General features: G+C 38.8%; 1 protein-coding gene and 1 pseudogene across 14 annotated transcripts in view; one reads left to right on the top strand and one right to left on the bottom strand.

The window, feature by feature from the left end:
* The window catches only part of CADPS (calcium dependent secretion activator), a 487,588-nt gene that overhangs the window by 54,458 nt on the left and 419,219 nt on the right, over positions 1–13,911 (top strand). The window lies entirely within an intron of this gene.
* On the bottom strand, positions 3,461–3,575 carry LOC117084633 (annotated as a pseudogene).

The following is a 13,911-nucleotide window of genomic DNA, read 5'->3' as shown; positions in this document are numbered from 1 at the left end:
GCAGCACATCAACATGGCACGTGTATACATATGTAACAAACCTGCACGTTGTGCACATGTACCCTAGAACTTAAAGTATAATAAAAAAAAAATCAGAGTATTCAAAGAATCAAAAAGTTTCCACAAACTTAAACATCTAAACTGTGCAGTAGATTTTTTCCTTTTCCAGGGAGCCCTGCTGCCTTAATTAAGGCAATACAAAGATGGTGTGTAGATTGTATCTCATATGACAATGTTGAATGGTGTGACTTCCTGAAAGATCATGCAGAGACCCTTCCCTATTCCTCAGGAAAGTGTGCTGAAATTGATTTGCGATGCTCACCATCATTCAGCAAAAATACACCTTTCTCAATACTGTGTACCTGACCTTTCAAGATATGAGGTTCTGAAGTTAGCCAGAGAGCAAATGCAAACAAATGGTGCAGTGTCTATCAAATATTCTGTTATCATGATGTTTACAAAGGCTCTTCAGTCAACTTTTGATTTTCTATGTAAGAGAGAGGAGATGTTTTAAATCCTAGTGATGTAAGGAGTTCAAATCCTTAGAGACTCCAGGTAACCTCTGCTCTAGGGACTTCATATGCCTTTGCCTTTACTTCCTGGCCTTGGACTATTTTATGTGATTCTTCCTAGGTTGAGGTGGAGAAAGGCCAAAAAAAGTTTTACTAGATCCTTAACTTCATTCACAACTCTGGTTAGAATATTTTGATAAGAAGGAGGAGGAAAACCTGGGCTTCAGCTTAGCATCTGGGTTGCTAGCAGATCTTTGTCACTGTGGACTAAAGAGATTTGAAAACTAGGAGGGTTAGCACAAGTTACTGAAATGTGAAAAGAGTGATGACTATGTATCAGCTCTGTTTGGTTTGCTCCAAGAGAAATTGCATTTTTAAAGCTCTCCTGTGAAAAATGTGAGGCTTTCTGAATGCACAACTTCTTACAGTTCTGCACTAAGGTAGGTTCCTGCAAAGGTAGTGAGGTCGTGTTTATCTAGCAGTGCTGGGAAGGCTTCATTTAACCATGGCTGCTTTAAATATACACATAGATATTTAAAGTTATCATCAAGGGGAAGTTTTCTTCCTTTTCCTCACCCCAGAGTAATGTGTTTGCTCTAAATGGCTGTCCTAAGCTGCACATTGAATTTGTTGTTGTTGTTAAGTCATCTCCTATAATTTCTATATGATGTTTGGAAATAAGGTTGTTTTAACCCAACTTACTTCCCTGGGTGGGGAAGAATAATAACATACCCACTTTTGTAAACAAATTTATTTGAGGATCAGTGAGGGTGGTGAGTGAGAGACAACCTCTAAGCCCACAAGTAGTCAATTCCTTGGGGACTGCCTCCAAAGCCTTCAGTTAGCTAAACCTTTTCCTAAAGAGACACCAGTTCAGAAACAGTTAAAATAGGAAAGGATATTTTCCCACTACATATAGGCTTTGGTATGCATAACACATTTTGTCTTCCTTCTGGCGATAACAATATTTCTTATAAGTATGCTAAGTTTCATAGTAAGAGCAGGTCAGAGTATCATGCAATTGTTAATTTAAAGCTTTATTAAAATATATGCATCCCCCACAGCCATACTCTACAGGAGTTAAGTGGGTAGAGAAAAAGTGATCTCTTATAGCCCAAATCAGAGAATGAAATGAGAAATCAACAATAAATATTTTTAACCATTCAAGTTCTTCATATCATCATAAAAAGATCAATTTGAAGATTGCAGATACATCCCAAAGCTGTTCTCATCCAGTCAGAAAAGTACAGTTATTACTTATCTTTCCTTCTTTTTTTTTTTTTTTTTTTTTGAGACAGAGTCTCGCTCTATCACCCAGGCTGGAGTGCAGTGGCCAGATCTCAGCTCACTCCAAGCTCCGCCTCCCGGGTTTACGCCATTCTCCTGCCTCAGCCTCCCGAGTAGCTGGGACTACAGGCGCCCGCCACCTCGCCCGGCTAGTTTTTTGTATTTTTTAGTAGAGACGGGGTTTCACGCTGTTAGCCAGGATGGTCTCGATCTCCTGACCTCGTGATCCGCCCGTCTCGGCCTCCCAAAGTGCTGGGATTACAGGCTTGAGCCACCGCGCCCGGCCATGTTTCCTTCTTTCAAGTAAATTTGCTTGAAGAAGAGAAAGACCTGGACCTAGGGGGTGCAGGAAGGCATGGGAAAGAGAAGGGAGATTGAGAGAGAAGGAAAGACACAAACTCAGAGAAAAACATGCCTTTTGCTTAAAAGCCCTATCAGTTGTTTTGCCTTGATTTAGTTAGAAACTCAAAAAGGTAGAAGCAGGAAGCAGCACAATAGGACCAATTGTTAACAGAAACACATGAGGCAGGAGAGTATGATAGCAAGCTTCTAACTTTCTCATGTTTATTTCTCTGATTATTTTTATGGAAGTGGTATTGAAGCATAATGAATGTCAGAGAATTGTATAAATCCTACATGCACACACCCATGTAGTCTGCACCCAGATCAAGGAACAGAATGTTATCTGTCCCCCAGGAGACCCATCCTGCCCCCCTACCAATCACTTCTCCCCAACCCCTGGTCACCATTATCCTGATTTCTCAGACCATAGATTAATTTTTCCTATTTTTGAACTTTATGCAAATGAAATCATAGTATGATGTCTCAGTGACTGGCCTCTTCACTCACTAATTTGTGAGTTTATTTTTTTATGTAACAGTAGTTGATTTTCAGTAAGTGTAGAATTCCATTGACTATCACACAATATTTCACCCATTCTACTGCTCATTGGCATTTTGCTTGTTTCCAGTACAGGGCTATTATAATCTGTATTGCCATGATTAATCTTGTATGTACCTTGTTAGTGAATATTTACCTACATATTTTATCTTCATTTATTTTAAGAACAGCAGTCTCCCAGAATACTAAGAAATTGAAATTTAATTTGTCTTACAAAACTATATACATGTAAAAAGGACAGCACAATTTCAAAGGAATTGACTAGCTCTGCTAAGAGAGAGACCAAAAAGAAGATGGAAGTCCCACAAAACCTGTCTTGGGAAGTTTGCGTCAAAATGGAGTTAACTTTTAAAATGTTACAATTTGTTTAGTGATCATTTCATTGACTAATTGCTTTGATCTTTAAAGTAATGAAAACAGTTGAAAGAGGAAAAGAGTGGGTACTCCCTGTGCTTAGCAATTAAGTTTCATGGAGATAATTCCTAAGGATGGCAGAGGATAAAGTATACCCCAGCTTCATTTGAAGCATGGTCTTGCAGCAACAAATTTGTGTTGTATTTTCAGAATATGGCTTGACAGTTTTGAAGGAATTGTAAGTTTGAGAACCACCATAATCCAGGTTCTCTCATAGTGTAACTTCTTCCCAGGATTGAATTAGACGTGTGAAAAGTTATAAACTCATACCAAGATGAACCATACATGTGAAACACACGGATTTAGAAGAAATTATTAAAAAAGTAAAATATCAGCTGAATAGGTAAAAAAATTTTATATGAACTGCTTCACAAATTTATGTCATCCTTGCCTAGGGGCTATGTTAATCTTCTTTGTAATCATTCCAATTTTAGTATATGTGCTGCCCAAGTGAATGAGCGTTTGTACTGATTATGTTTTTCTATGATAATATTGTCAATATATTGAGTTAAACATATTATGAAAATTTCATCTATTTCTTTTTACTTTATTAAAGGAGCTATAAAAATGTAAAGTTACATTTGTGACTTTTGTTACATTTTTACCGTTTTTAGATCTTCACATCACCTTTCAAAGACTGGTGGTTTGGCCCAGAAAGCAATGAGTTTGACAGGATTGGGGAAATGAATTTCTCAGGTGACATATTTCAAGTGCTTACTTTCGGCATCTACCAATGGATTTCAGGGCCTGTGTAGATTTAGTGCAGTTGCAACTATCTTTTACCTTGTTATTTCAAAGCTTCAATGATAAGATTAATATAAATTTAGTAAGTGCTAACTGTGTGCAGAGATAAGAGAGCTATATGGCCACTGTCTCTCATTGAAAAGTTCCACACAGTTCATTCATTCATTTGTTCGTTCAATAAAAATTTATTGAGCCTTATTGCCAACAAGGCAAAGCATATGGGATTTGGTAGTAAACAAAGCACAGCCTCTACTGTTTGTTGGCCACTTGTATGTTTTCTTTTGAGAAGTGTCTGTTCATGTCCTTTGCCCACTTTTCAATGGGGTTATTTGTTTTTTGCTTGTTCAATTGCTTAAGTTCCTTATAGATTCTGGATATTAGACCTTTGTCAAATACGTAGTTCACAAATACCTTTTCTTATTCTGTAGGTTGTTTGTTGATAGTTTCCTTCACTGTGCAGAAGCTCTTTAGTTTAAGAAGGTCCCATTGCCAATTTTTTTTTCTTGTAGCAAGTGCTTTTGAGGACTTAATCATAAATTATTTCCCAAGGCTGATGTTAAGAATGGTATTTCCTAGGTTTTCTCCTATGATTTTAATAATTTTAGGACTTATAGTCAAGTCTTTAATGCATCTCGAGTTTATTTTTATATATGGTAAAAGGTAGGGGTCTAGTTTTGTTCTTCTGCATATGGTTAGCCAGCTATCCCAGCATCATTTATTGAATAAGGAGTCCTTTCCCCATTGCTTATTTTTGTCAACTTTGTTGAAGATCAGATGCTTGTAGGTGTGTGGCTTTATTTCTGGGTCCTCTATTCTGTTCTACTGGCTTATGTGCCTGTTTTTGTACCAGTACCATGCTGTTTAGGTTACTGTGGCCTTGTAGTATAGTTTGAGGTTGGGTAATGTGATTCATCCAACTTTATTCTTTTTTCTTTGTATTGCTTTGGCTATTTGGGCTCCTTTTTTGGTTCCAAATAGGTTTTAGAATAGTTTTTTAATTCTGTAAAAAATGACATTGGTAATTTGATAGAAATAGCATGGAGTCTGTAGATTGGTGTAGGCAATATGACCATTTTAATGATATTAATTCTTCTAATCCATGAGTATGGAATGTTTTTCCATTTGTTTGTGTTTAAACGTTTTTGTCCTGTGCCCTTCTAATCCTGTGCTTTCTCCATCAACCGCCATCCACAGCCTCAGAAAACAGCTCATTTAATTTCTACCAGAAAGTCAGAGAATCAGGAAGGTCACTAACTAAAAGGGTCTTACACATACATACATAAATCATTTGCCTGGAGAGCCATGCCCTCGGTCTGATGCTTTCAAATGCTCTCTCATATGGAGAGATGCATAATCCACTCACTTATAATTCAGAAAGGGGTCCAACATCAATTTCCTAAAAGAGCTTTCTTTCAGAAGATAGAGAGGATGCATTTTGAACCATTTAATTGCTCCTATAAGTGACTTGCATAATGCCTATATAACCATCTAGACAGCACATGTTGGCTGAAACAGCACATGCCAGTTATTTTCTTTGCTGCCTTTAAAATGAAATTGCATGCACATCTGAAGCTGAATGGCTCCTGATGTGTGATTATACCTTTACCCTGATTCTAAATAGAAAAGATGGCTTTTTTAATTAACTCATTTTCTAGCAGGAAGGGATCATTTCTAAGGAGTGACAGTTTCTGTGTTCAGATTTCAGCTCTGGTACTCACTCACTAATGAAACTTGGACATACTAGCTAGACAGCTTGAGCAACATCACCTCACTTGAAGGCCACCTTGTGTATTAAGGCAAAAGGACTTTTTAAAAAGTGGCATTTGCTTGATTATATAGTAAAATTATGCACATTGTATACAATGTACACATGCAGGAAAGTATACAAAAGTAACTTAACAATCACCTGTCTTTCCACTGCCAAAAATAAATATCATGTGTTAACATTTTTGTGTACCTCCTTCCAGTTGTTTTTGAATATTTTTTAATAGTGGAAGCCAAACTATATCTATATAATTATGTATTTTGCCTCTTTTACTTGGCGTTACTGTGTAAATACTTTACCTCATAATGAAAATATTTTTAATGTAATTTGCTTTTATATATACCATTAGATAAGATAAACATATTATTTAGTCTTAGGAGGAAATATAGGTAGGTAAAAGACATTTAAGCCATTAAAAAACACTGAGGTAGATAAAAGCGGTCTTAAAATATTAAAGACAAATAAATACTAGTATCTGTAAAGTTTAATTCATACTCTCACATAATGTCCTTTCTGTTATTTTAAGTTTATAAATTAATTTGCTTAAATTATGACATTTAGAGACAACGGATGTCCTCATTTTGGGGAGAAAGATACTTTCTAACAAAAATCAGCTGATGAGGATTTAATAAGCACCAGCCCTTGCCCCGTATGAAAGAATTGTGAATTACCAGTTACAGCATCGATGCCATTGTTCAGCTGCCTGAGCAAAACATGAGGTGGCACACCTGTCAGAGAAGGAAGAGAAGTGACTGCTGGAGAAGGTCTTAGGAAGCCTTAAACTGGGCTTTGAAGGATGGGGTAGGATTGAAATAAGACTTTATAATGCAGGGCTTTTAGCAGTCATATGCCATATTCCTTAATCTACAAATGGTGGGCTTGCAATTATTTCTACACAACAAATATAAATCCATAGTGCCAAATGCATGCATTTTCTTGAGGCTTCCAGTGTGGATGGTGTGTACTTCTGAGAGATGGAAATGACAAGCAAATAACTCTAGAGGTGATTATGCAATGAGCAGTTCTGGAGGAGTGCAGGAGAATGTTGGCTTACAGATTTTTTTTTTTTTTTTAAATAAGATTGGCTGGTAGGAGGAGTGGGTAGAATATGTGGAAAAAAGAGGAGAGAGCAATTAGGTAAAAATGTTAGGCTACTCTCTTAGTTAAATATTAACAATATTGTGGAGCGTTTGACTTGATTTATTCAAATGTGCTTTCCCTCCAACTCCTTTTGCAATTTACATCACTGACTCAGCTTTTGTTGGGGCATCAACCTCTAAGAAAGCTTGATGAAAGCTAAGAACCACGGGTCCCAGTTTAAGAAGGGCTGGTTTATAAACAGAATCTGGTTACATAAACTACTATTCCTCTATTCTGGGTTTGTTTCCCCACCACCAGTACCAGTTCCTTTGGATTTTGTATCAGGTTCATTTGAATTGGAAGGGGAGAAGAAAGCTCAGCTTAACTGACAGCCTCCTTTGTGCTTTGTGAGCAGCTCTGTGCTAGGCACCAAACACACATAAGAGCCCTGCGTCCTCACAATCGCCATCACAATCACAAATGGGCAGCATTTCTACTTGTGGACTGGGAATGGAAAACCCAGGATATGACAGTGGGATATTCAGCAAAGGAGGCTTACAGGGAACAAAGACCCTCAAGAGTGAAGCTATGGTTTTAGGATACAGCTATTCAGTTTTCTATGACTTAGCATGCAAAGACGTGGATTAATTCTGCTTCAGAACTCTATTTTAGCTGGATAATGAAAGTCATTTTGTTCTCTCCATGATTATCAGAAATTCATACTCTGGGAAAGAACAGACAACAGACCATTTGTAAAAACCAATCCAAGTAATAAAGAAGTTAATAAGATACTTTCATGAGAATTTCCCCCAATGATTTTAATATTTAGTTGGCATGTACTTGAAAAGCTGCTTCTTAGAAGTTGATACTCATTAATTATGATGATATTAATAATAATAATAATATCATATGACCACTACTACTAATATGCTTTGAGTGCTCCTTATAAACTGGTAGTTATATTGGGTGCTTGTGTGAATACAATTGCTCAATTATTTGGCCATAGATAACATTATCATCCTTACCTTTTAGATGAAAAACTGAGGCCCATGTTCCCTTACATGGAAAATGGTTTTTAGTTCAGATCCATCTGGTACCAAAACCATGCTTTTGACTACTACTCTCCACTGCTTGTTTAGAGCTGAAAGGGATCTCAGGGAAGGTCATTTCCCATATTAGGGGCCCCTAATGGTAGTGGCGTGACCAGCATCACACAGGTCCTTAGCAGCAGAGTTAGAATTGCATCCTGGTCTGTGGCTGTAATTAGATTCAAAAAATATACAGGCCAATGTGGACCACTCAAAAATAATCCTGGTATTCAAAGATTATTTGTGAGTGATATGGCTATATTGTGGCAATTGCAGCAAAATTAAAAAGCAATGTTTTATGTTAAGATGTAATTGCATGTGTTCCGAATGATGGGGGTGAGAGTCTATCAGAGAAACATGCACAGTTTTATATTCTGATGTGTATGGTATTACCATACACGTATTCATTTCACGGATATTATGCATCATCTACGATATGACAGGCACTGTGCCAGAGGATGGAAATACAGCAATAGGCAGGACAAACCTCATCCCTCCTCTTGTGGGCCTGACGTTCTAGTGGAATAAGACAGAAGACTGTTCAAGTAATTAATAAGAAAAATACCGGATAGTGATAAGTGCTTTGTATAACGTTAAAGCTGGGTGGTACAATAGAGACCTCCCGGGACCTACTTTAGATTGGGCAGTCTGGGGAGATGACAATTAGGCTGAAACCTGAACAACAAAAGGAAACAGTCACATGAGATAAGAGGAATGAGTGTTCCCGGCAAATGTAACGATGATTGCTGTGGAAAAGCTCTGAAATAGGACAAACCCTGATATTGGCTTGCTTGAGAAAGAGAAAGAAGGCCTGTGGCACTGGCATCCAGTAAAAGAGGGCAAAGGTAATAACATCACAGAGGTGCCCAGGGATTTGCTCTCGTGGTTATTTCTGAGCCAGAGGAAACAGTTTGAATGTTATTCTAAGTGCAATGGGAAGCCATTGGAAGTTTCAGGCAGGAGGAGCGACATGATTCAATATATTTTTTTAAAAGATCACTAACATCTGGGAAGTATGAAAAGCAACAGTAGGAGCTGGGATTTCAATGAGGAAACATGACAATTGATCAGCAAAGGACTGTGGCAAGGACTCAAGTGGCAGCAATGCAGATGTACAGAGGTAGTAGGATCTGAGTTATGTTTGGCAATAGACTCAACAGAACTTGACGATGGATTAAGTGAAGGAAAGAGAAAGAAAAAGCTAAATCAAGAAGAGTGTCTACATTTTTTGTTTGTGCAGTTGAGTACATGGTGGTATTGTTTACTGTGTTGCAGGAGGAAGAGGTTTAGGATGGAAAAGTCCAGAATTTTGTTTGGGCTGTGTTGGGTTTGAGATGCATATTGTACTCCACCATGCAGGTAGAGGCACCCACTAAGCATTGGGTCTAAGAGTCTAGTGCTTAGTAGAAGGTCAAGGCTAGAGATACAGTTTTGAGTGTCATTTGCATAGGAGGTGGCACTTAAGGCCACCTATTGGACGATAAGATCTAAAGAGAAAGGACACTGAGGAAAGGGTACCCAGGACAGGGCCCTGGCACTCCCCAACATTTGACGTCAAACAAAGGAGGCGGAATAAATCGTGGATGCTGGGAAGGAAGGTCAGGGAGACTGAAGGAAAACTATGAGAATGGTACCCTGGAACCTAAGAGAAGTTATACAAATAAGACATAGCTGGATGCCACTAAGGAAAATAAAGAATGATGATGACAAATAGCAATCAACCTGGGCCCGAAGTGGGACTTTTTGACCCCACCCTTTGACCCTGAAGACTTTAAGAATAGGTAACCAGACCACCAGGAGAGCTTCAGCCTGTCTCTCTTTCTCCACTTTTACTTTTTCTCTCTCATTCTCTGCCTCTTGACCTCTCTAAGTCTCATTTTTCTGGAGAGTCAGACTCAAAATCTTGTAACCCAGTTTTCTCATAAGGCTAGCAATTTTTTATCTCATTTATTATTTTTATTCCATTTAGATATATTTAGCATTTTATTCCATTTAGAAATGTTCAACATTTAGAAATTCCAAGTTGGGGCAGGGCGCAGTGGCTCATACCTGTAATCCCAGCACTTTGGGAGGCTGAGGTGGGCAGATCATGAGGTCAGGAGTTTGAGACCAGTCTGGCCAACATAGTGAAACCCCATCTCTACTAAAAATACAAAAAATTAGCTGAGTTTGGTGATGTGTGCCCGTAGTCCCAGCTACTCGGGAGGCTGAGGCAGGAGAATCACATGACCCCAGCAGCTGGAGGTTGCAGTGAGCCAAGATCGCGCCATTTCATTCCAGCCTGGGCAACAGTGCAAGACTCTGTCTCAAAAAGAAAAAAAAAAGGAAAAAAGAAATACCAAGTTGGTAGTACCTAAAAATTGATGGGAAATAGCACCCTCTTGACAAAATCTAGATGTATAACGGTTGACCCAGAAAAATGAACCTCAGTAGAAATAATGGCCAACGAAAAAATCACTGTGGCAATATATATTTGAAATCATTGTGAATAAAAACTGGTAGATGAAGTAAATATGTATTAAAGATTTTCAGGCCGGGCACGGTGGCTCACGCCTGTAATCCCAGCACTTTGGGAGGCCAAGGAAGGATTACTTGAACTCCTGAGTTTCAGACCAGCTTGGCCAACATGGTGAAACCTCATCTCTACTAAAAATACAAAAATTAGCTAGGTGTAATTGTGGGCACCTGTAATCCCAGCTACTTGGGAAGCTGAGGCAGGAGAATCACTTGTACCCAGGAGGCGGAGGTTGCAGTGAGCTGAGATCATGCCACTGCTCTCCAGCGTGGGATACAGAAAAAAAAAGGAAATTTGATTTAAAAATTAAATTGGCTTACTGATATTTGTCCAAGAAACAACTGCCTTGATGAAGATTCTCCGGTGATGATTTAAGTCTGATTAATGTTTGTAATCAAGACATTTAGACATTTATAACATTGAAATGGCAGGGTCAAATGCTTGGGTCAAAATGTCTTATTCCCTGATACACCCATTTTGTACAATAATATATCAGGAACACAAACTATCTTTAAAATACAGGAATTAAAGACTCATTGAAGTCATCTTTAATTTCAAAGCCCTTGATTTGAAAAAGTGATCCCTTTTAGACTGTAGCCTTCACTGTCCCGAGACTATAAATATTAGAGAGGAAATAATTATTCCAGAATCTTATTCAGGAAGAGTTCCTGATTCCTTGCCTCAGCAAGGACAATTTCTAAATTAGTGTCATTTGAATTAGTGCCTTTTCAACTGCAAACAGTTCTCTCAAAAATGCTTGCTTGTTTCCTTTTTTAAAAAAATCACATTGGGTTGCAATTGAGGTTAATATTAGTTAAACTCTACTTTGATCGTTAAATTCAGTAACATATTCTGCCAGTTACTAGCTGTATGTCCTTAAATACGTTACCTAATTTCTCTAATCCTTTTTCCTCAACCATAAAGGGGACCAGTAACACACACCCCACAGGGTTATTGTCACGACTAAGTGAGAAGAAGACTTTAATGCCCTGTTTCTTTTTATTTATTTGGAGATAGGATTTTGCTCTGTTGTCCAGACTGGAGTGCAGTGGAAATCACAGCTCTCTGCAGCCTTGATCTCCCATACTCAAGCAATCTTCCTGCCTCAGCCTTCTGAGTAACTAGGATTACAGTTGCGTGCCACAACACCAGGCTCATTTTTTTCGTTTTCTTTTTTTAACTGAAGACGAGGTCTTGCTATGTTGCCCAGGCTGAATGCCCTGGTTTAAAGTAGGTGCTCAATGAAAGTCTTTACTATTGCTACTATTGTTAGTATGCTGTACATTTTCTATGTACAGAATGTAATTACTTTAGCTATTTGGTCTGAACAATTTGTCTCCCAAATAGTTTGCAAATTTTCCCAGGCAAGGGTTAGGCTCTCATGCTTTATTAGTGTCTTTCATTCCTCTGTATCAGTCATAGCAGAACACAGCTGGCAGAACACAGCTGCCTCACTCAGACTGGGTATAATTGAGGGGTACATAATGAAGGGATTATTTAAAAAAGGTTGGACAGAGCAAGGAAAATCTATAAGGGATGGAGAAACACCCTGGGGCTAGCAACAGCAGGGAGCCCATAGCTTGTAGAGGCAGGGGAGGAGGTTACCGGGGAGAGCTTGGAGCACAAAAGACAGGCCACTCAACAAGAACTGTGGTTTTAGACAGAGAAGTGCCAAAGTCTATCTGGCAGGAAGGAGTCAGTAGATTAAATACTCCAACCTCTCTCTCTTCCCACCCTGATCTCCTGCTGATGCCTCTCATTAGCTGAGCTCAACAGAAAAGCATCAGGCAAGAAAGCTGGTTACAGCAGTCTATAGAAATCAGCATCCCTGAGCAGAGCAGAGGGGAAAAGGGAAGAGAATGGATCTAGGGAAGTAAAATGAGCGTAGGCAGCAGAGCCTCTTCAGCCTTCAGTCAGTACAGCTGCTTTACGTATAGTTAGTGCTGATACATGTCTGTGGAAGGAAGGGAAAGGAAAACTAATTGAAGGCAGTTCATAAACTATAGACGATTCATCTTTAAATGAAGATTGAGAAAAACACTACGTAATAGCATAGTAGTTTAGAGGTAAGATTTGAAATCAGACCAACCCCAGTGTGAAATCAGACCAACCCCTTAGTACTTCCTAATGGAGTGATCAAAGGCAGTTACTAAATGAGTTAGCCTCACTTTCTTCCTCAGACAAAGGGAGATAAGGTTAATACCTACTTCACAGGTTGCCTTTGAGGAGCAACTGAGAGGATGGATACAGTACACTGGGCACAGAAAGCAGTGCTTCAGAAATGTTAGCAAATGAATTCTCAATAACAGTGAGCGGTTCTCGACTGGGGAAATTTTGACCCCTAACCCCATTCCAGGGAACATTCTGCAGTGTCAGGAGGTATTCTGGGTTGTAACAGCTGGGGAGTGCTGCAGGCATGTAGTGGTTAGAAGCCATGAATCCTACTTCAATATCTCACCATGCCTAGGACTGCCACCCACAACAAAGAATTATCTGGCCCAAAATGTCAATAGCTCTGAGGTGAGAAATCCTTCCCTGTACTGATTTCATCTCTGTATTTCCATCGTTGGGCCTCTATATTTATTGATACTGGTTCTTAAAATTCATGATTATTTATACTTTATTCACTCTGAGTAAATTTTAGATTTTTGTTCTCCTCTTCCCATTGAAAGGTCAGGACATACTGTGTATATGGCATTTCAACACTATGTGATTTTGTCTTTTCACAATTTCAAGTAAATGAACAAATATATAAATAAATGTAAAATATAAATCACTGTGATATGTTGTAATCAGAACTACAGCCACCCAGTATTAAAGCATTTATGTCAAATACATGTTATAGATTTGCAAGGCAACAACAATACACAATACAGAGCGATTTCTAGGGGTGTTTCAAATCACCAGGGAGCAACATATTGAAACATGTTGTTACTGCAGCTTTAATCTCTGATGAGCCTCTTCCCAAAATAAAAAAAGCCAAAAATAAACTCATAAAGCTACTGAGTCTAAACTAGGTCAGTGGAATTAAACATTAATATAAATAAGGGCTGTCCTTCAACATAATGTGAATATATTTCCTCTCTCTCAGCCACTCACCCCTATCACTCAACTCAGCCCTATTCTACCCAGAATTGCCCCTGGAAACAGTGGCCTTTTCTCTTGAGAATGCTATTAAAACAGAATACCCTTGACCTCAAGATGGCTCTGAGTCTTCACTATGTGTTTCATCTCCTCCAACCTCAAAGGGGGAGTAGTTTTCCCAGCTCCCCAGTTTATTCATTTATCTGTCCATTCATTCATCCATCAAGTATTTATTGTGGTCCTTGACTTAGGCAGTACGGACATAATGGTCCCTGTCCACATGTAGGAGGATGGAGACCTTCATCAAGTTAGCAAACAAATTAATGCATCCTGATTGTGACCAGGGCTGTTCAAGGAGCAGGGAGGCACCAGAGAAAATACAATCAGAGTCCTACTGAGGCAAAAAGACTTTTCCAGTGACATTAGAAGGCCTTCCAAATGAAAGGCGGGAAAAGGGTACCTAGGGAGAAGGACCAGCCTCGGCAAAGGCCCCAAGGAAGGGAAAAGTTGGATCTGTTCAGG

This window comes from Trachypithecus francoisi, unplaced genomic scaffold (genome assembly GCF_009764315.1).
Source record: "Trachypithecus francoisi isolate TF-2019V2 unplaced genomic scaffold, Tfra_2.0 Lachesis_group0, whole genome shotgun sequence".
Taxonomy (NCBI): Eukaryota; Metazoa; Chordata; class Mammalia; order Primates; family Cercopithecidae; genus Trachypithecus; species Trachypithecus francoisi.
The sequence above is the reverse complement of the archived record's forward strand: the minus strand, read 5'-3'. Positions and strand labels throughout refer to the sequence as shown.